This window comes from Hydra vulgaris, chromosome 09 (assembly GCF_038396675.1).
Source record: "Hydra vulgaris chromosome 09, alternate assembly HydraT2T_AEP".
Classification (NCBI taxonomy): Eukaryota; Metazoa; Cnidaria; class Hydrozoa; order Anthoathecata; family Hydridae; genus Hydra; species Hydra vulgaris.
The window spans coordinates 44683010-44702293 of record NC_088928.1 but is presented as its reverse complement, the minus strand read 5'-3'; the positions used below and the strand labels follow the sequence as shown (position 1 = coordinate 44702293).

The following is a 19284-nucleotide window of genomic DNA, read 5'->3' as shown; positions in this document are numbered from 1 at the left end:
TCAAAAAACGGCAAAAGTTAAATAAAATTTGACATAAATTGTAAATAGATAATGTTATATAATAAAATAATAATTTTTAAGTCAAAGATTTCAAATTTGGTAATAAAATTATTTTTACGTGAAGCTTTAGCGCGCATACTGCGCGTTTACGCGCTTATGTGCGTGTTAAATCTACAAAATACGCGTACAAAATAACGCGTACAAAATACGCGTACAAAATAACTTTTCTTTAAGTTTTAGAATCTTCAAGTCAAACAGATAATCTAGATACATTACTCTACTTGATATTTTTATAAAAATGGTTTTTAATGAATGTTGATATATAGAGAAAAAAATTATTTTATTACATTTCTTTTATTAAAAGATATGCCTGATACTTTTGGATCTGATCTTACTAGAAGGTAAAGCAATAATTTCATCATAGTGTTTAACATTTATATTTTTCCCGTGTGCTTAAGTCTAGAATTTCTTATCTGTTTACTTAAACACTCCAGTGCATCTTCCAAATATACCCCGATTGGCAAAGGTTTTATTTAAATTTTTCATTTTATAACTTAAATGAAGAATAAATTCGAAACATTATATCCAGCAAAGCAAAGCTGAAATTTCGAGTCCCAAGGCTGACTCATTCTCAGTTTTTGCTTTTAATAAACCAATATTGTTCATTTCGTTAGGTTTAGCATTGTGCACATTGCAAGTGGATTTTGTCTCTGTAAGTGCGTTAACTATTTTGTTATCAAACATTATAAGATCAATCTATAGCTGATATTAAAGATCACCATTCTTCCTGCAATATTAAAAACTTTTTGCAAAACTTACTTTGGTTACGTTGATCAAATTTTGAGGTCTTAAATAATGAGTAATGATGGCTTTTAATCTCTACGGTGTTAACTCTATGGTAATGGTAAGTAAGTATATTGTTTATTTTAATACACTTTCTTCACAAAATCTTAGCAACACAACAATAAAATTATTCAAAGTTGTTCACACTAAAATTTAATAAAACTTTATTAAATATTTTTTACAGTAGCATAATAGGAGGGAAAGGAATATTTCAAATTTACTAGTGCTAGTATTTATATCACACGTTGTATTATTATAACTGTAATAATTGAGGTGATTAAGTAAAAATTATTTTTTTTAGAAATAAGGCCTTCGGGGTAACTTGGGTCAACATTTATTCAAAAATTTTAAAACCGTTATTTTGTAATAGTAATATATAAAGACATTTATAAATTAAAATTTATATATAATATAATTGATATATATGTATCATATAAACTTGTTCAAATTATGTTCGATTTTATTTGTTAGGTTAGTACTGCTTAATTCTAGCCACCTATATCAAGATATATTTTGTGTCTTAACAAAAATCATTTGAAAATGTAAAACTGTTTTTTATTTTTAGATGCCGATAAAAATACAATAGACAGTTACGTGCAAGGCAATATTCCAATTATTCTCATGAAATGGTTGAAAAGGCTTTGACAAAGATTAAGAAAGGAAAGTCAATTAGGGAGGTGGCTATAGAATTTATAATACCAAGAGAAACACTAAGAAGGTCATGTAAATGTAAAAACTTAAATCTTAAACCTTATGGCCTACCTTGTGCACTTAGTAATGAAGAAGAAGCTGCCTTAGTTCAAAAATTACTAATTGCTTGTAATTGGGGATATCCATTAGACTGCCATGATTTGATGGAATGGGTCGAACGATATTTAAATAAAACTAAAAAAAATATTAAGCAACTTAAAAATAATACTCCAGGAATCGTTTGATGCTTGGATTATCTTCACGGAACGCATTAAATATAAAAATATCAAGGGCTTTGGTCAATCTCTGTAACAACTCTGTAACAAATAAATATTTTGATGAAGCTTTGATAAAACAAGGAACAAAAAGAGTAACTAGAGTATTAGACTACAGTAAAGCATCAATATCATTGATGGTGTCAGCAAGTGCATCAGGAAGGATGTTGCCAATTTACACAGTTTACAAAGCTACACACCTGTATGATGCCTGGTGCAAAGAAGGAGATGAAGAATTTCGATTCAATAGGAGCCAAAGTGGGTGGTTCAATCCAGAATGCTTTGAAGACTGGTTCATGAATGTTCCGTTAAAATAATTCAGCAATCTACCAGGCAAAAAATGCTTAATTGGAGATAACTTATCTATCCATCTGTCTTATAATGTGATTCAAAAGTGTGAAGAAAATAATATCTCATTTATTTTCCTTCCACCAAATCCCACCCATTGCTGAAGCCCTTAAATGTAGCTGTATTTAGACCCATGCAAATAGCTTGGAGGTAAATTTTTTTGAATTGGAAGCAATTATTTAATTTGAAAAACATACCTTGACAACTGCCAAATTATCATCATCAGAACCAGAAGTACTTCCAACTCACAATGAAGCTAACAATTTGATTGACATTTACCAAAATCTAAATAAGGAATAATTGAGTACTTTGAAAATTAAAGATTCACTATAGATAAGATTGATGACGCAAGTGAAATTGATCAACCAGTTAAAAAGAAAAAAAAGTTGAGTGTTGAATTAGGCCGCAGTGTATCTTTGATGGGTTTAGAAAATGATTCACAAGAGATAACTAAAATTAATGAAAAAAATCTTTCTAATACTAATGATGACCAGCCTACTCTTTCAAATCATGAGGATTAAAATACTGCTGATATAGAAAACTCCGGGTGGACTTTCACAGGGATATCTAATCAAAAAGAATATACTGAAGGTTTGTTCATGTTAATAAAAAAACCTATGGAGAATGAAGGAGTCAAATACTTTATTGGAAAAGTTCAAAGCAAAAGGAACAAGCAGAAACACTTAAAAAACATGAAATTATCTTCATGAGACACTACGGGTAAATTAGAGTTACTTTAATTCAAAATTATCTATAACTAAATGTTTTCCTAAAATTTATTACTATTTTGTTGCCCTTTTAATATAGGGATACAGAAAATGAATTTATTTTGCGTACAATTTTGTAAGACAAATTGGTAATAGATGAGGACTTCATTGTGAAATGGAAATGAAGTGCTAAGAAGAGGAGTTTTGACGTTTTAAAAAATTTAAACAAAAATGAATGGAAATGAGAAACTTATGTGTAAATAAGTATTGGACTTATTTCATGTAATCCACTTTATTTGTTGAATATAATTTTTATAGGTTGTGCATTTTTTTTTTATTTCGATTTTATAAATATATTTTTGAATTCTGTACTTTTTTATGTCTTTAACATACTCAAACGAATAACTGACCTAAGTAAACCCAATATCAGTTTAACTTGAATAATTTTATGGCAATAATTTTATGCCACAATTTGCATTAGCAGGAGAAAAAAAAAGTATTAATATGATTATTATAATATATAATAACCAATTCTGTAGATATTTTGCACTAAAAATTATTATGTAAGATGTTTCATTTTTGACCCAAGTAACCCCATTTTACGATACACTGCACTGATTTTGAATTATCAATAAATCATTTTGTTTCAACCCAGCGTCTATACATCGCCATATAAACGTCACAAGTCCATATGATATTTTTAAGACGTCCAACGAACGTTCTGTATCCGCTAGAAATAAAATCTTGCAGAAAAAAATTTGTATAAACTAGCAGGAAAGTGAATTTTTTACTTTCCGTAATATTTCAGTAATATTTATAGTGTAAATGTATTTTTAAATAACCAAGCCATTGCAATGATAATTGTTAAACCAATTCACGATAAATGTTAACCAAAGTAATCTCAGCTAACCCAAACTTTAGATTGTTTACTGTCTTAAACGTACCCAGTAAACATTGGACGTCTGCTAGACGTCCTAGGACGTGCAAAACTGGTCCAATCGTCCGTGGCGTGCTTAGACGTCCAACTTAGTCTAAATTCTTCTTGATCCATTGCATTCTCGTAATTAGTCATCCGTGGACGTCCATAGACGTCCGAAAGAATTAAGTTTTGATTTTAATGCGCATGGGCTTACCGAAGCTATTTTATCGACGTGCTTAGCTATACTTTCAGCTCGTGTTAATCTTGTTAATCTGTTTAATTTAAATTTAAATTCTTTTAAATTATTCGAAATGGAATCAAAGAGTTCTGAAAAAAGAATTAAAAAAAAACCCTGAAAAAAGATCCCACAGGTAGGTCAACACTATTTATAAGGTTCAAAGCTTGCTAGATTTATTAGCCAGATTATGAACCTTAATTTTTCGTACTATGAGAATAAGGTCATTATCATAATATGTATTTATAAATAGAGGTTTATAAAGCTATGAGTCTTAGCTTTAAGTCAAAAGCTAGTAATATGTTTTAAATGATTTTATAATATTTCACTTGAATAATAGTAAATTATATAAGTAATATAATGGTTGATAATAAATATCTTAGAGTTGTGTTGCTTAAGAAAGATTCTAGACAATAGCTTTTTTCCTTGTTAAAACAATAACTATATTTACTTTTAAGCAATCTCTTTTATACCTGCTATTTTAGAATTTATATACAATTTTTATTTTTATTTCTAGTTATTTCTCTATGTCATAAAGAAAGAACTAAAGAAAAAACTAAAAAATGATGCGTAAAGGTCTACTGTCATAGACTATGACAGTAGACCTTTACGCATCATCAGTTTGTAATTGTTAGTAAATTCTCTCACTTTTGTATATATATATTATATGTCATATAATATATGACATAACATATGACAATCAATATTTTAGACACTTTAATAACTGCATATATATATATATATATATATATATATATATATATATATATATATATATATATATATATATATTTATATATGCAGTTATTAAAGTGTCTAAAATATTGATTGATTGACATAAACATAAACTATGTTATATTTCCTTGCATTTATTTTTATACGTTTATTGTTTAACTGCTTTAAAATATGATCAAGAGTCTTTATTTAGATTAAAACCTTTCAAATAGGGTATACTCAACGTTCCTTCTCTAATTTTATTTCAAATAGTTATTATTTTGTTTAAGCGAGCGAACTACTTATTGGCGAAACATCAGAAAACATGTTTTTGCAATCTCACAATCTGTTGATGAAGATGAGTGGGTTGAGGAGCACTTAAGTAATACAAACAAAGAGTTAAACGAAAATTGTTCATTGAAATATTCACAGTTATTTTCTGAGCATCGATCAGATAGTGAATCTAGTCATGACTTGTTTTCAGAAAATAATTCTGCTGAATTTCATGATAACAATTGCTTGTCTGAGATAATAGATTTTCCTTTAAGTAATGATACTGTTGATTATGATACTTATATTGAATGCCAGTTCTCTACTTTTAATGATGCCAGTTATGACCATTTATTGTCTGAACACATTCGTATTTGGGCTCTGCAACACCAATGCACACAAGCTTGTGTCAATGATTTGTTAAAGATTTTAAGATCTCATGGTCATCAACTACCAAAAGACTCACGAACCATCTTGGGCACATTAGATAAAGTTCAAACCATTGAATTAAATGCTGGAGAATATTACTACCTCGGTATAAGAAAAGGTCTTGAAGATATATTAAAGAATAATATTTGTGCTGATAAAGAAATTAAACTTTTGTTTAATGTAGATGGCCTTCCAATTTTCAAGTCATCTGGATACCAGTTATGGTTAATAACATCCCAATTTTCTACCTTCAATCCGTTTACAATTGCGTTGTATGGTGGGCATGATAAGCCAACTGCAATTTATTTTCTGCATGATTTTTCAAAAGAACTTCAGGAATTTCATAATAAAACTGTTAGTTTATGTGGAAAGTTTTATATTATTTCAATATTTGCAATTCCATGTGACTCACCAGCTCGAAGTCTTTTAAAAGGAACTGTGCAACACAGTGGTTACAATGCATGTGAGCGTTGTGATGATTATGGGGTCCCAGTTCAGGGTCGGATAGTATATGATACAACAAATCCTAATTTAATTTCTTCACGAACTGATAATGGGCTAAGGACTGGTCAATATTCTGAAAGAAATAATGATAACAGGTGTCATCATCACAATATAACGCCATTGTATGAAATACATAGTTTAGATCTTGTTAGACAATTTCCATTAGATTATATGCATCTGGTTTGTTTAGGTGCAGTGCGTCGTATTTTATATTATTTCAAAGGCTCATATCCACGTATATATTCAGGAAGATTATCTGCTGCAAACTTAATAAAAATTTCTATTCGTCTAAGTCAAATGAAGGGAAAGCTACCTTCAGAGTTTGTAAGACAGCCTCGTGAATTGACTGAGGTTAATCGTTGGAAGGCAACTGAACTTAGGACATTTCTTTTATATACTGGTATTGTTGTTCTTAAGAATGTTATAAATCCTAAAACATACAAGCATTTCTTAAGTTTAGTGCTTGCCATTCGTATGCTATGCGAAGAGAATATAAATTTGAGGCAGACTTATTTAAATTCAGCACGTGAATTAATTAACTATTTTGTAAGCAATGCCTATGAACATTATGGTAATACCTTCACTGTTTACTGTATTCATAATCTGAAACATCTTCCTGATGATGTTGAATATTTTCAATTGCCTCTTGATGCTTATTCTTGTTTTCGATTTGAAAACTATAAACTATTTGCAAACTATAAAGCGTCTAGTGCGTGGTAAAAGAAATCCATTAAAAGAAATTATAAAAAGACTTGATGAGTTGAAGGGAACATTACAAGAAAATTCTACTCATATAACAAAACTTGATTGTGCTAAAAACTCTTGGTTTCTTAGCAAAAATTATGTCTGCTTTATAAAAGAAATTTTACCAAATGGTAGATTGGTTTACAATGCCTTTAAAAAGGCTGAGCTAGATAATTTTTTCACAGATTTTATTGATTCTAATAAACTAAACATATTCGTCATAAAAAAAGATAAACATCCTTTGGAGAAAGTAGATAATGTAGACATTGAATTAAGAAAATGTGTTTGTTTGATGCATGAAGATGATCGAGTTGTTATCCCTTTATTAAATTGTGCAAATTTTAAATAATAAATTTGTTTATTTGTGTTCATAGCTGATTTAATATCTCAGTTCTTAAGTTATAGTTTTCGGAGCTGTTTTTTCAGCTCTAACAGTTTGTTAAATCACTAACCCCAAGTAAAAATACATAAATTTGGAGTGTGATGCTGTTTTGACATTTCATAATAGTTCTGAGCTGCATGTTTTTATAAAATTAATTTTTTAAAAATGGATTATATTGTTTTGAAATTGTGTTTTGAGCTGTGGTAGAAACCTAACATACTAATTATATAAAAATTTTAATAAATAGAAAATTTTTTCTTTAGACTATTCAGCACTATTGTGATTATTGAAAAAAACCAACCAACCAAAACAGTAGTTCCAGCTCACTGGGTTGACTCGGGTAGTTCTATTGTTTATTTCCCCCCAAAAGGGTACAAGGCAGTTGGTATGTATATTGCAGAATGGGCTGTACCAGAACCAGGATGGCAGGAATTTGAGTTTGTTGAGTATATATTAGATTCTGGAACATTAGAAACATGTAACCAGATGTTACATTTTCAAACTGAAGATGAGGCTGAAAATTTATGTAATCATTTTAACCTTTTGAAATGTTTAAATAAATGTTTTCCAGAACATAAAAGTACATTTTTTTAAACATGAATTATTTGTTATTTAGCAATACAAATTATTAAAATGAATAAACGAGCTGCAAGTCCAGTGATAGATTTCGCGTCCAGTCCTAAATCTTCTCCTAAATCTTCGCAACGTTTTACACCTAGTGATATTTTGGAAACGCCTACAACGTCTTCGAAATTAAATATTGCATCATTGTTCAAACAAGATCATTCTTTTAAAACCACAAATTTGTTTGAGAAGCCTTCAAAGTGGGTGATGGTGGTTCCTCATTTAAAGAAATGTCAAATAAACGCAAGTTAAAAATTACCAATAAGTCTTTTTATTTAGTTGTAATACATTATTTTTATGTGACATTTATTGCTCGTTTTAATACCCTGTTCATTCTGACAATAAAAGGCATTATACAATCTAAAATTGTGTACATACTATTTTTTGTGTGCTTGTTTTATTACATTAAAAATAAAACACGTACCTTTAAAAACATATTCCATTATAAAATTTATGATTTAGTATATGAAAAAAGTTAAAGTTTTCAATAATAATAATATGCAATAATTAAATGATTATTAGAATTTCAGTATGCAATTTTTAAAGAGTTGACAAATGAATTTACGCTGATCAAGCAAAATCAAAAAAGATTATCGACCGCTTAGATCTATTAGAAAGCAATTTTGTAAGTGTAGTGGGAGTATCAAATGACACAATTGAAGCAGATGCAATTATAAAGCCTATTGACTCATTAGAGAAGTTTTATGAACAGGAAAATACGTTAAACTTAAGTAAAGTAGCAAGGTTGCAGAAGGTATATTTGAAGTTCCTTTTAATAGATCCTTAAATTACTGTTTTTTGTTTTTAAATAATTTTTGCTATATAGCGTTTTCTTTAGGCACCTTTGTAACTTGTGTCATAATGGATAGTTTTTTTTTCCGGTTGTAATCTCAGGTTATCCTTATGTTAAGTAAGGTTATCCTGCTGCTGGTGACATGTAATCAAGTGCACTTTGCTTCATGTTAACGTCAGGAAGAGCATCCGGTTATAAAACATTGCTTCAACTCTTTCATAATGGCATTTATATGTCATTATGAAGAACTATCCAAACCACACAAGTGTGAAAAAATTAATGTAAATATTACACACACGCAAACAAACTCTTTGAATCGGTTGAAGATACCATGTCTATTCAATTATTATGGAGGAATAAAATACATTTTAGATAAAGAACTTTTATATAATTGTTTATTTTTTACTTTTGTGTATAGATTCGTCAGATTAGAAGTGTGGGTGGACCAACTCCGCGGAGAACTATTAAGAACGTGCTAGATTGTGTATTAGAGCGCAGCGTGCAAAATTGTTTCAGCAAAGATGGGTTAAAAAGAAAGCGGAAATTTCTAACTACAGCACTTTATAAATGTTTAAAGAGTAAGTTTTTGTCCCATTTCATCCTTAATTTTTAGGCACTTATTAAAAATATTCTACAAATGTTATTATATATATTTATTTAAATATATATATGTGTGTGTACATATGTATGTATATATATAAATATATATATATATATATATATATATATATATATATATATATATATATATATATATATATATATATATATATATATATATATATGTATATATATATATATATATATATGTATATATATATATATATATATATATATATATATATATATGTATATATATATATATATATATATATATATATATATATATATATATATATATATATATATATATATATATATATATCAGGGCGTTAGCCACAAAACCTGCTGGAAATTCCGCATTATAGGCGGCGCCATTGGGCTTCCTAACACCCTTTATATATATATGTATATATATATATATATATATATACATATGTACATATATATATATATACATATGTACACATATATATATATATACATATGTACATATATATATTTTTTTTTTTACATATATATATATGTATGTATGTATGTATGTATGTATATATATATATATATATATATATATATATATATATATATATATATATATATATATATATATATATATAAAAATAGACATACAGAAAAAGAGAAATATATATATATGTATATATATATATATATATATATATATATATATATACATACATACATACATACATACATACATACATACATACATACATACATACATACATACATACATACATACATACATTATTGCAAATTTGATATAATTTTTGTTTTAGCTGCACTTATATCTGACAAAGGTGGTTTTGAAGGGAGCGATATTGAAAGAATTGTTGGTGATTTGTTAAAACGGGCTGTTCCAAAGTTGCGAAAAGAAGAAAGTTGTCACAGTTCTTCATTAAGTATTGTAACAGAAGAAACTTAGTTTTTTTATTACTTATTGTAAAAGACGCTGTAACAGTAAATGGAATCTATTTTTATTTTTTTGACTAAATGTTTTCATTTCTTTAAACTTCTCCCTAGCTACTTATTTTTTCCGAATACTTGTATAGTAACCTGTTACTTAGTAACGGGTTATAAATAGTTAAACGGGTTACAAATAGTAACTTACTATAGTAAGGGGTTAATATACTATGTATATACTCAGTTTAAAGTTACTATAAATAAATTATAGTAATTTTAAACAATACTGAAATGTCAAAATAGTATCTTTATTCATAGCAAGTTTATTAAATTTGTGGTTGTTTAAATATTTCTTATTTAATTATAAATTGTGTTTTGTAATCATTGACTTAAGAATTCGATGTTTGTATATATATCTACTGCTTTTGTTTAGAGTATGCAGCTATTGTTATTAAACACAACAATATAAATTATATTGTTTATATACATATTATAATATCTAAAAAAATCAACTAACAAAGAAAATAGTACCATTTTGTTGGGTCAACCCAGTTGGTCAAACAATTATGTTTCATATTTCCCCTGAAATGGTGCGAGATATGGTGTGTATATTTCAGTATGAGTTGTTATAAGACAATGATTGGAAGAAATTGACTTTCTTGAATATGCTGGGTTCTGACACATTAGAAACTTGTAACCAGATGCTTCATTTTTTAACTAGATGAAGATTTGTAATGTAATTATTTTAAATTTTTTGTAAATGTTTCCCAGATTATATTAATGTACATTCTCTGTAACAAATAATTTTGTCGTTTAGAAAAAAAATAATTTAAAACAGTCAGCAAGTGGTTAGTCTAGTGGTTAATTTTAACTCCACACATTCTATGTCGTCTCAAAACTGATAAAGCAACAAGTTCTAAACTGGGTAAGAAGCCTTAAAAAGTTGGTGGTGTTTAGTCCCTTGTTTAAGAAAATGTTGAATAAACGTAAGTGCACTTTAAAGTTATACTGCAAAAAGTATTTTTATTAGTTATTATATAATCTTTTTTAATTTATGGCGTATTAAATTCATTCATACTGACAATAAAAGTATTTTTTTATTTTAACTCATATGCAATGCGGTATTGGTGTAGTGGGAAGAGCGCTCGCTTTGTAAGCGAGAGTTCGGAGTTCAACTCCTACCACGTCCCTGGAAATACCGCGCTTAATTTAGTTACTCCGCACAGCGGCCTTGCTTGTCAAGGCTCGTGTGTCGGAGTTAAAGAGTCGACAGAGGGTTGTACCACGAAAAAAATATGTATATATATATATATATATATATATATATATATATATATATATATATATATATATATATATATATATATATATATATATAAATTGCTATTTTTTTCTTCTACTCTAAGTTTTATAACTGGATTTTTAGGAAGCCTTAAAGATCCTTTCTGAGGTTCCACTAATGGAGAAACTCATAGTTAAAGAAAAAGATAGGTAAGTGTTTATACTCTCTCCAGGGTGTTCTTCTACCTATGTATGTACCTTCTACCTATGTATGTACCTTCTAACTATGTATGTATATATATATATATATATATATATATATACATATACATATATATATATACATATACATATATATATATACATATATATATACATATATATACATATATATACATATATATATATATACATATATATATACATATATATATATATACATATATACATATATATATATATATATATTTATATATATATATATATATATATATATATATATATATATATATATATATATATATATATATACATATATACACATTATTTAAGGTAATTATGACTTTCCTTTTAGATGCAGTTATATATGACAAAGGTGGTTTGGAAGCGCGCAATATCGAAGGACTAGTTGGCGATCTTATGAAACGTGCAACCTCGAAATCGTCCAAAAAATTGCAACTATTTAACATGAGTATCGTACTATAAGAAAAATTTATGCCTTTCTTGTAAAATATGATCTATCGATAAATTGAATTCTGTTTACTTGTATCTTCTTTTTTGTCAAAAACATTCCTTTTTCCTTATACCGCAACCAAATTACTCTTATTTATTGCGTGTTGCAGTGTAAGGGTTTTTAAAGGCGTTAACGTTTCTTTTTCTTTAATTTGGACGTCTTGTAGCGTCCGTAGACCTAAAGTATTCATCCAATTTAAGTCTGAAACAGACGTCCATTAAGGTCTAAAATGGACGGACGAAACATGTTGCATTTGGACTTAATTTAGACGTTTAAGGACGTCCAAAACAGACGTCCGTTCGTCCAAAACGGACGTCCATTGTACGTCTAGTGGACGTCCAAATGTTTACTGGGTACTCAATAGTTATGATAAAAGGCATATAAAAGCATCGATGAAATACATTTATCACAAGTGCAATTTTCAAAAAAAATATTTCTAGAAGTTAATGCGTCACCCTCAACCCTTGTCGCGCCATACTCATTTCCCTTTATAATTTAGGCCTTCCCATCATTTATGTGACAATGACTGAGTGCTTATTATTGCTTAAGTAAAGTGTGCTTTTTTAGAAAACTCTTTGCTTTTTTAAAGTTCCAATTTTTTTTTATATTTTACTAATCAAATTTTTTATGTGATAACTACAAGTCAGATTTTCATCAATATATTTTTTGCTTTCTACTTTAACTTTCTGCTTTACTTTTAGTGTTGTTATCGACTTCAACTAAATAGACTAAAAGTCGACTAGTGGAAAGTCGAAATTAGTCAACTAAGAAAAAATGAATAGTTGATTTAATCGATTATGGACTTCCTGATTTAATAGACTATGGACTACTTATTGACTAAAAGTTGATTTAGTCGAGTGAAAATCTTTTTATCTTTTCATTAGATTAAACTTTCCAATCTTTTATTTTTGTTTGTTCGTTTAAAAACAAAAGCATGCACTATTATAACGAGAGATGATACGAATAGTGGTTTTGTGTCACCAAATAATCGGCTGCCGAATATTCGGTGACTCTTTCTTATTTTGAGGGTTCCGACCTAGTTCGTTGAAGTGCATATTGTGGGTATACTGGAAAAAGAAGTTAAGTTAAAAATTAGCAATTTTGACTTAATGATGCAGTATTGTAAAGTTTACAACGCTCTAAAAGCTGGTAAAATACAAGTCGAAGTAAACACTATTTTTTTTTTGTTTATAAAAATACATTTAACGTTAACTCATGAAACGGGTGTTTTATTTAGGCTAAAAGCTTTTAAATTAAAAAAAAATAAAGTCTGTAAATATTTTCTGAAATAAACACTTAACATTATGGTGTTTTAAATGTCAACACCAAATGCAATTTAATAAGAATATAAAAAGTTTCAAATTGGAAGAAAACTTAAATGATTGATTATTTAAAAGGGATTTTTGAGTTAAATAGAATACCTACAATATGTTAACTACTCTGTGGGCGTTTTTGTTTAGTTTATGACTTCGCTGTGTAACAGTACACATTTTTTGACTGTTAAATCAATTTGATGTAATTTTTAACTATAGTCATGTATTACTATAGTATTAGTAACTATAGTAATTGAATTTTTAACAACAGTTATGTATAAACGTATAACTATGGTTATACATAATCTCTCCAAACCACTCAAAAAGATTACAAAAATAACCAGCTCAGGTATTTGCATTTCAAAGGTAATTTCAGAAGTTGATATAGATAGATCTTTACAACAACCTGAACTTAAAACATGGTTTAACATTAATGAGAATGTCGATTATACGATTGCGATAAAATGATGCGATAAATCCTTCATAGTGAAAGGCTGCTTGACACCAATGAACCATCACCGGTGACTAGTAGAACCAGTGATGATCCAGCTCTTCTTCCTAAGAAAAAGAAATGTAAATGAAAAAGATCAAGCTAATCTCTACAAAAAAATGCACAAATATGAAGATGTTAGAAAGAACTCCAATTGCAAATTGTATTAGTTTTTGCACAAAAACGTTCGCTTTTGTACAACAAAACCCTTATAAGTGTTTGTCAGCAAACGCAAAACATTATCCGAACAAAACTGGCTTAATTTTTCTAACTTTTTGCCGGAGGCAGTGTACAGAGTGAATGGCTATTTTAGGAAGATTTCTAACTATAACTATTAACTATTTTTTGTTTACTCCCTTAAAGTTTTATCTAATTCATAGAATGTAAGCATTGTTTATGCTCTTCTAGGTGCTCTGTAATAAGACATAAGGGCTTTAGGAAACACCTTAATAACTAAAAAAAAGAAAAAAAGTTATATCTAATTAAACTATCTGTTATTCATTTCATTAATTTTTTTCTTTTGTTTACTTGATGCTTTTGATTGTCATAAATGCTTTCATACAAGACCGCTTCAAGCTGGTTCGGGGGCCTGAGGAAAAATTAAGTTTTGAAGCTCCAAAATCCAAATGTCATCTATACAATCTCATTGTAAATATGATTGTAAAGACTTCGATATAAAGCAAGTATTTAAGGCAGTCCCTACATCATTGGGGTCTGGGAATACATTGTCCGTTTGTTGGAGCGCCCGTTCTCTAATACTGTTTTGCTCCATTAAAGTTTAAGTGATATGATGTTAAAAAGAAAGCAAAAATACTTTATTATTTTCATCACATTTTTTTCGAAAAAATAAACGTATTTTGATATTTTGACATAATCGACTTTTAGTCTTCTTAGTCGATTTTAAAAATGTTTCAGTCGATTTTAGTCAACTTTAGAAAATATATCAGTTGATTTAGTTAACAGTAGAATTATTTAATAGTCGTAGCAACACTAGTTACTTTTCAATATATTTATAATATTTATGTCAACGATATTCCTAAAGTAATCAAGTTAAAAGCAGCACTTTTCGCCGATGATTACAAAATCTTTCGTTCTTGAAAATACTCAATCTCTGCAAGAATTACAAAACGCCAATGACGCTCTTGTTATATGGTCTCTAAAATGGGGAATGAAGTTTAACACTAATAAATGTTCTGTACTACATTTAGGACACAACAACAAGTCTCATACATACTTTGTGTATGATTCAGATAAAAACAAAAAAAATTAGCTTTAAGCCCACAATTTGTTAACGGAATTTAGATGTTTACGTAGCACAGTGGGCTAATTTTCAAAAAAGCTGGCCAAAAGTCAAAAAAAAAAATCACTATTGTGATTTTATTATTTTGAAACTACATAAACAAAGCCCTGTTGCATTTTATTGTATAAGAAAAAATTGTATAAATTTTAAAGTTACCTAAATCTACGCAGTTAAACATCTGTTATTAAAAACACTTAATAGGCATTTTAAAAACAAAAAAAAAATGTGGTCAAATAAGTATCGTTTACAAAAAAGTTATTTATCGTTACTAAAAAACTAACTATGGACGATACTATTCACGGTATTTATATAATATTTTAGTAAAAAGTTTTATATTATTTCTCTAAATTTTATGCGAAAAGTGCGAACAAAAAAGTACAGAATAAAGTTTATTTATTTTCTTTAACCTATTTTTCAAGCATTGAAAAAGTAGTGAACCCGCGAGATTCCGCTTAGTTATAATTTGGATGTTGTTCATAAAAGTGTATTCTAAAGATTGATTAAAAGAAAAGGCACCTATTTTAGCCTATTACTTCATTAACTTATATTGTGTAGTGCTAGTCGTGTTTTTTAGTAAACAAAATGGCGGTGTTTTGTTTTCTTTACAAAATCAGTCAAATTGTATATAGATATAGTTATTATGTTTCTTGAGAAACTGATTTTGTTAAGTGCAATAAAACTACAAAAAAATTAGTAGCACACATGAATGAGATTTTGACAAAGTTAGAGTGTAGGGAGGGGGGGAAACAAACCCCCTCGGTTACGACGTCTTTTTTACCTCAGCTACGACGATTTTTGTATAGTTTTATTGAATTTTACAAAATCAGTTTCTCAAAAAACATAATAACTATATCTATATACAATCATATGATTAACAGTATATTTTACCTTTCTCTTATATATCGAATTACTTTTTACTTTATTTTTAATTAGTTTAGTAAAGTTATAATTTTTTTATGATTTTTTCAATTATTATATTTTCAATTAATATCTAAGGTTCACAAAAAGATCATTTGCAAATTCCTCGAATTGAAATTTTTGAACCAGCTTAATATTTTGCAATCACAGTTGTGTCTAAGAAGAAAAATTTGTTTCCAATTTTCAACAGATAATAAAAAGAAACTAAAAAATGTATTGACAAAATTAAAAATAAAATGGAAAAGTAGTAACCGAACAAAAAAAATATTTTTGAAGACACATGACACTTGGTTAAAAGCCTCAACAAATATTTGTGTAAGTTATTTAATGCTTATCTCTATTAAAGTTTTAAACTTTTTTATGTTTACTAAACATTTAAGTAATTTCAGATTGTTCAAGCACGAAATAAAGAGAGAAAAAGCCATAGTGCAATGGGTCGACCACCTTTGAATTTTGATGAAGCTAGTGAACGAACGAAACGGCGAAAAACAGAGGAAATGCGTTCGACATTTAGTTCATCCGAGTTAGCATTTGCTTCTCAGATGAGTCTTCGGGCTTCAGGAGCATGCAATGCCGGAGTTACAGTTAAAGATTTACCTTCCACAATTCAACACCGAGTCGCAAACTATATAGAGAGCCTTAAATTGTCCCAAATTTCACATCTGAACTATGTGCTGAAACAGCTCTTTCTATACTAATGGAAGCAAAGCTTTCTAAACATCAATATTGCATTATAAGAAGTGCTGCAATTGCGAATAGCTCTTCTTTTTTACCATCTTACGAAAAACTTAAAGAAGCCAAGAAAATGTGTTACCCTGAAGATATAACGGTAACTGAAATAAACGCCGAAGTAAAACTGCAATCTTTATTAAATCACACTTGTTTAAGAATTATAAAAACTCAACAAAATGTAATTGACTCCTTGAATGTAAATATTTTATCAAATTTTATTTTAATTCTTAAGTGAGGGTTTGATGGCAGTTCCGGTCATAGCGAATATAAACAGAGATTTGCCGATGGAAGAAACTCAGATGCAAATGTTTTTCTGACTTCACTTGTACCATTACAACTTTTGTGTACAAATTCAGTTTTAGGTCAAGATATTATTCTATGGAAAAATAGGACACCCTCATCTACTCGATTTTGCCGACCTATCAGACTTCAATTTCTTCACGAAAATGTCCATACAAGCATTAATGAAAAAGACTATATTGAAGATAAAATTAAATCACTGGTTCCTCTCATCATTGTTCAACATGAAATAGAAATTAAAATACATTATAAATTGGTTATGAGAATGATTGACGGAAAAGTTTGCAATGCAATAACATTGACGAAATCAACAATGCGGTGTTATTTGTGTTCTGCTACTTCGAGTCAATTCAATAATATCAATTTCGTTAAAGAAATAAAAGTTGACGAATCAAAATTGGAATATGGTTTATCAACGTTGCACGCATGGATTCGCTTTTTTGAATGTTTTTTGCATCTTGGGTATAAACTTGGAATAAAAAAATGGCAAGCACGTTCTGACATTGAAAAAAGTATAATATTACAACAAAAATTGTTAATCCAGAATGCTTTTAAGCTGCAGCTAGGGTTAATAGTTGATCGACCGAAACCAGGATGCGGTAATACAAATGACGGAAATACAGCTCGAAGATTTTTTAAAAACTCACAAGTGTCTGCTGATATTCTAGGAGTGGATTTAGAACTAATAAACCGGTTTCATGTAATTTTACAGGTATTATCTAGTGGCTTTCCAATAGACGCAGACAAACTCGATAACTATTCTACCGAAACTGCACTACTTTTTGTTGAAAAGTATCCTTGGTACAACATGCCTACAACAGTACACAAAGTACTTATTCATGGAGCCTTAATAACAAAAACAGCAATACTACCCATAGGACAACTATCTGAGGATGCACAGGAATCGAGAAACAAAGACTTAAAAAAATATCGCGAAGATTTCTCCAGGAAAAATTCCAGAAAAAATACAATGCATGACGTTTTTTGCAGACTTCTGGTTTCGTCAGATCCTGCAATATCTTCACTTTTAAAATTTCATGCAAAAGTTAGCAGATCTTTGTCTTCTCAAGTTTTACAAATGTTATTACCTCCGGAGATTAACGAAAACTCTGAAACTCATTCGTCTGTGATTGAGTTTATCAACAATATTTCAACAATAAATGATTCAGATGACAGTGGTGATTTATTTTAAAGTAATATAAATGAAACAATTATGATAAATGATGCAAATAAAAGTTTTCCTTGTTTTCCTTGTTTTCCTTGAACAAATAAATAAGTAGAATAAATAATGAATTTTTCAATTTATTTTTTTTAACATTGCGGCATAATAATACAGTCATAATACATTATATATCGGCATTATATATAATGTTTATATATGTAATGTAAATAATACATTAGTCTATTGAACTTAAATGTCGAATTAGAACTAATTGGTTAAACACGAAAGCCCAAAGGCATTTCTAATGATTAATGTTTTTAAAACACCGCCATTTTGGATCTACCATTATTGAATTTTGGTACACTTATGTCAAATTCAAAGTTGGGGATTCAAAAAAATGCTTTACAGAAATTTTCCATTAATTATAATCATTTTTTGACTTTTGGCCAGGTTTTTTGAAATTCCGCCCACTGTGCGTAGACTCGAACTTATTATTGTTAAAACGTTATTATTTACGACAACAAAACAACACAAGTATTGGGCCTGATAAAAAGATCATTTTCATCTTATCCAAATTAGTACTCATTTTAAAAAATTTTCAGCTCTAATCCGGCCCCATTCGGAATTTTGTGGATCAATATGTATCCCGCAACTACTCAATGACAAACGTCAAATAAAAATTGTATTAAGAAGACCTTCTAAACAAATTAGAGGCTTAAACAATCTTCCGTATGAACAAAGATTATTGGCGCTAAATATGATAAATGTAAAATACAGAATAATACGTGGAGATTTTATTAATGTATTCAAATAGTGCAATAATAATAACCATGATGAAAATTTATTTGAAATCGATAACTAATTTAATACCCGTGGTCATATATTTAAACTAAAAAACATTCTTCCGCTTAAGTATGCAAATAAATCTTTTTATCTATAAGAATTATTAATAAATGTAACTCTCTTCCTAATGACGTCCAAAGAGAACCTTCATTAAAAAAATTTAAATGGTTCTCGACAACCTTAAAAAAGAATGGCTTCTCTATGACTGATATAC

The 19284-nt window shown here is 28.5% G+C and overlaps 3 long non-coding RNA genes across 3 annotated transcripts; all 3 read left to right on the top strand.

The window, feature by feature from the left end:
- Positions 1–8444: 8444 nt before the first annotated feature.
- Positions 8445–10089, top strand: LOC136084816 (uncharacterized). The gene is made up of 2 exons (XR_010640874.1): positions 8445–9055; positions 9875–10089. It is a non-coding gene; the product is annotated as an uncharacterized LOC136084816 (long non-coding RNA).
- A 304-nt stretch (positions 10090–10393) lies between these two features.
- On the top strand, positions 10394–12041 carry LOC136084817 (uncharacterized). Its single transcript, XR_010640875.1, has 4 exons — positions 10394–10734; positions 10816–10923; positions 11425–11489; positions 11854–12041. It is a non-coding gene; the product is annotated as an uncharacterized LOC136084817 (long non-coding RNA).
- Positions 12042–16169: 4128 nt separating this feature from the next.
- On the top strand, positions 16170–16663 carry LOC136084815 (uncharacterized). The gene is made up of 2 exons (XR_010640873.1): positions 16170–16348; positions 16423–16663. It is a non-coding gene; the product is annotated as an uncharacterized LOC136084815 (long non-coding RNA).
- The last annotated feature ends 2621 nt before the right edge of the window (positions 16664–19284 follow it).